Source organism: Oryctolagus cuniculus, chromosome 9, assembly GCF_051225735.1.
Source record: "Oryctolagus cuniculus isolate XC-2025 breed Fujian yellow rabbit chromosome 9, ASM5122573v1, whole genome shotgun sequence".
Taxonomy (NCBI): Eukaryota; Metazoa; Chordata; class Mammalia; order Lagomorpha; family Leporidae; genus Oryctolagus; species Oryctolagus cuniculus.
Window position 1 is genome coordinate 60,142,784 of NC_142875.1, and position 4,682 is coordinate 60,147,465.

Consider the following 4,682-nt stretch of genomic DNA (forward strand, 5'->3'; position numbering starts at 1 on the left):
AAGAAATCATGACTTCTGCCACTGACTCAGTCAGCCCCATCTCTAATCCCTTTGATAACTTTCTCAACCAGAACCCAATCCAAAGAAAACTGTGCTCACCCTACATGCACTAAATTGGAACAAAAATAAGCAAATGATTATGCACAGGATTGGTAATGTTGTGAAGTCATCCTCTCTATATAATTCTTGAATACATAATACGTGTGTGGTTATAGACTTGGAAAGCAGTATGGCCAAACTAAGCAACCATAATTCTCAGCAATCCCACTCCTGAATGTCTATGCCTAGAAAATATATCAAAAAAAAAAAAGAGGCCTATTTGAAAATGTCAATTTCAGCATTATCTACAATAGCAAAACACAAGAAACAACATAAACAAAAACACACACAGTTTTTGCAATATTCACTGATTGAATGCCTATTAGATGCCAGGCAATGTTCACGGCCCCAAGATGAATATAATTCTCCTTGAGGAGTATGCTGAATATTGAGGCCTTTTTTGTTTTGTTTTGTTTTGGAATTTTTGTCTTTATTTTCAACACTCAGCATACACTCCTTTCTCCTGCATATCATAGGGACTGCAAGACTGGGTCCCATACAGCATCAAGGATCTTGGATATGACTTTCACTCTGCGCAGGGGATGTGTTTGCAAGAGATTTGGAAGGCAGAAGGAAAGCAGAACCTTTTAACTCTTCCTCCAGCAGCCATAGTAGGCACACGGGCACATCAGATCCAAATGTTTGCAGAGACCAGCTAAACCCTTGTGCCAGCCATCCACTTGGGTGTTGTGGGGAGCTGGGATATCAGCAACATTTTCTTGGAATTTTCTGACCCCTGCACTGAGCAGTAACTTCCTAACACTCTTTAAGCTAGTTGTCACCCTGAAAGCCAAAGAGATCTCTTCCACCTACTGATTTTTCTCCCACCTTCAGCCTTTTCAGTAGTTTCACAAACACCAAAATCCTTGTATAAAATTCCTTTCTGATTAAAACCATATCTATTTTCCTTGATCCTTTTTGCTGACAGATAACAGTAGAAATATGATATAAGCCACACGTGTGAGTCAGCGGCATCATTGAAATTTTTATAGTAGCCATATTAAAAAAGTAAAAAGAAACAGATGAAATTTGTGTCAACAGTAGATTTATTTAACCTGATATATCCAGAATATTGCTATTTCAACAGGTAGTCAATATGAGAATATTAATTAGGTAATTTACTTTTTGTAACAGGTTTTCAAGATGAAGTATATAGTTTATACATATAGCATGTCTCAATTCAGACAAGAACTTAATATCTGCAAGTGATTGGTGGCTCTTGTATTTCATAACATAAATCTATGCAGTAATACAATGGCAGATGACTGTGCTGCCATTTAAATGAACTTTTGGCCTTGTTTCTGCTACTGTGGTTGGTTCATCTCTTCACTTGGTCCATGGGTATCTGTGAAATGAGATCTGGCTCTCACCGCAGTTGGATCAAAGACATCAACCTATAAGCAGCCTTTCGATTAGAAGACTGGAATTTCTATAAGCATTCCCAGAACTACATGGAAATTCCATCAGGCAAGAGGGGCAGGTTCAGTGTGGCTGGAAGAGATCTGCTTTGTGCCTGGGTGACCTTAACTGTAGGACAGGAAGAAGGCAGCTCCCAAGGGTTGTAGCCTTATGCTGAGACATGGTCCTGAGCTCTTCCATCATGCCCACTGGGGAATGAATGGTCTGAAAGAAGAGAATCAGCAAGACTTGTTTGGAGAGTTGCTAAGATAGACACGTGGATCTAGAACAAGAGCTTCATTCCTAGGCATGTCAAACCACAGGAACAGAAGAAACCCTTCTCTGGTGATTATATCTTGCCAACAGTGGATCTGAATCAGAAAAAAAAAAATTAGACAAAGAGTAGCAGCTGCTAAAATCAGGTCAAGCCAAGATGGATGCAGAATGCAGGTAGACTGTGGGCTACAAAAGCAGGCATGAGAGCAACTGATACCCAGTAACCAGAATTAGGTAAGACCAGGGTAAGTGCAGAAGAAGCTGAGTATGCCAGCGCTATGGCTAGGATGCACTAACGTACATGGCTGCCCATCTTTGTGTCTACTGGCTGTTTTTTTATCATTTCCTTTTTTTAAATATTTATTCATTTATTTGAAAGTCAGAGTTACACAGAGAGAGAAGGAGAGGCAGAGGCACAGAAATAGAGAGAGGTCTTCCATCTGCTGGTTCACTCCCCAGTTGGCCACAACAGCAGGAGCTGCGCCTATCCCAAACCAGGAGCCAGGAGCTTTCTCTGGGTCTCCCACATGGGTACAGGGGCCCAAGGACCTGGGCCATTTTCTACTGCTTTCCCAGGCCATAGCAGAGAGCTGGATTGGAAGTGGAGCAGCCGGGACTCGAACCAGCACCCACATGGGATGCCGGCACTGCAGGTGGCAGCCTTACCTGCTACACCACAGCACCGGCCCCCTTTTGTATCATTTCCTGCTAACATAACTGCACACAGCTTCTGACACACAATGATAGCTAATAGCCTGTTCGTGAGTTCTTACCACGTGCCTAGTACCAAGTCAACACCTTTACACACACAATCCTGACTTCATCCTCCCTGAGCTCTATGAGGCAAGTATTGTGAGCCCCAGTTTTACAAGAAGGCTGAGAGGCTAAACCCCTTCCCAGAAGCCATGTGCTTAGTGCACGTGGCCGCTGCAGATCGCACTCAGAAATGCTCGTTCTGCAATCCTGTGCTCGTGGCTGTGCTGCGCTGCTTCAGGAGAAGTTTGCTGACTTTCCTGGAACTGAGAAGGGAAAGCTGTGAAACACGGTGGGGCAAATTTCCAAAGCCCAATTTTGCCAAATTCACAGACACTGTGCGGGGCTGGGCCTGGACAGGGAACGGTGGAAAGCAACAGGAATGGCACCATCAACAGGGCCGGTCGCATCCTCAACTGCCCCTGAGGTGACCACCCGAGCACGCTGGGAGCTGCCCGCAGAGACCTGGGTTGGGTGTGGAGGTGCAGATGGCTGCCTTACCTCGGAGAAAAGAATCCTTCCCAGGTAGAAGGAGCAGTTGCCATGGCTACCACACATTCTTGGCCCAATCCTAGGGCAATGGCTTGAGTCCAAATCAGAGAGGTCTGGTTTTCAGGGGAAAAAAAAAAGTGAAATAAAATTAAAAAGAATCACAGTTTCTTTCAGCCACCACAGCCTTCCACAAAGGTGCAGTGTCTCCGCAGCTCGAAATCTAAACAGAAGAACCGCAAATGCCCGGGGGCCACTGCACAGTGCCTGCAGAAGATGAAGTGCCCTTTCATAGCGGACAGCACCCCAGATGCGGCTCAGCACGGCTTCACCAAAGGATCTGCCAGAGTCAATACAACCCGCCGCTCCGACAGGATCCCCCTTCCTGCCGTGGGGCTCCAGCAGCAGCCTGCAAAGGGGTACTCACAATGCTGGCTTTTTCCAAGCTGGTCAGCCCTCATTTTCCTAACCAAGCTGTGCCCTGGTGGCTTGGGGTGCTGCCTGTTCAGCTGCCCACAGCTCAGCCTGCAAATCTGCATGTTCCTAAAAGCCCCAGTTTAAACAGAAGCTGGTTGTAATTCCTCCCCACTGAAGACTTGCTTGTAAGAATTCAAGCCAAGCGTGAGGAGTCCTCAAGCGCCATTCTGTGCCCCCAAGTGGAGCCTGTCCTGCTGCCCACACTGCCCTACCAAGCATGCACCCATCCATGCACCAGCTACATACCTAGAAGAGCAACTCAAAGTCCCAGCACCAGAAAACTGATTGCAGGTGCTTACCTGCCCTCTCAGGTTGACCGTGACCGCCATGCTGTTCCAGAAGACAACCACCAGCCAGGAATCAAGCAAGCCTGGTCCTGCTTTTCTATCTTTTGCCTTGGCAGTGAAGTGCCAACAAAATCACTCAGTGCCTAGAATGGTAGGGGAAAAAAATCTATCTAAATCCTAATGCTTCCTGGACGTCAAAAGGGGTCAAAATATTGGAGCCAACTAATTAGAACTTGTTGACAATAGATTCCATAATCCTTTATTTGTGCATTTGCAGAAATTATTGAGGCATTAAACAGAATGCTAAAAATGTAAAAGAAAATGTTTATCCTGAGTTGCTTTGGGAGTTATGGGTTACAGTGCAGACTTGGCCAAGTCCAAGAGCCACATGACACACAACCAGTCTCAAGAATGGCACAGAAATGGCATCAAGAAACCCCAATCACAAAAATATGAATTTCTTAAGGGAGTAGACCCCAAGTTCCTGAGGAACATGCATTTTGCCAAGAAGCACAAGAAGGACCTGAAGAAGAGGCAGGCCAACAACACCAAGGCTATGAGCCGGGGAAAGCAGGAGAAGATGGCCCAAGTCCTTGGGCTCCTGTACCCATGTGGGAGACCCAGCAGAAGCTCCTGGCTCCTGGCTTGAGATAGGTGCAGCTCCAGCTGTTGCGGCCTTCTGGGGAGTGAACCTGCGGATGGAAGACCTCTCTCTCTCTCTGCCTCTTCTTCTCTCTCTGTGTGACTCTGGCTTTCAAATAAATAAATTAAAAATCTAAAAAAAAAAAAAAGGAAGAAAGAAAAGAGTTAACCCATTCTTGGACCCCCCATGGGGTAAACTGTTTTCACTTGTCTTCCTTCAACTGCTGTTTTCCAGGTAGTTCTTATTATTACATTTTATAC

At 45.6% G+C, this 4,682-nt stretch overlaps 1 long non-coding RNA gene across 1 annotated transcript; it reads right to left on the reverse strand.

Moving 5' to 3' along the window:
• Nucleotides 1-1,127: 1,127 nt before the first annotated feature.
• LOC138843919 (uncharacterized) lies at nucleotides 1,128-3,922 on the reverse strand. Its single transcript, XR_016213742.1, has 3 exons — nucleotides 3,792-3,922; nucleotides 3,028-3,131; nucleotides 1,128-1,868 (listed from the first exon to the last, which is right to left on the reverse strand). It is a non-coding gene; the product is annotated as an uncharacterized LOC138843919 (long non-coding RNA).
• Nucleotides 3,923-4,682: the final 760 nt, after the last annotated feature.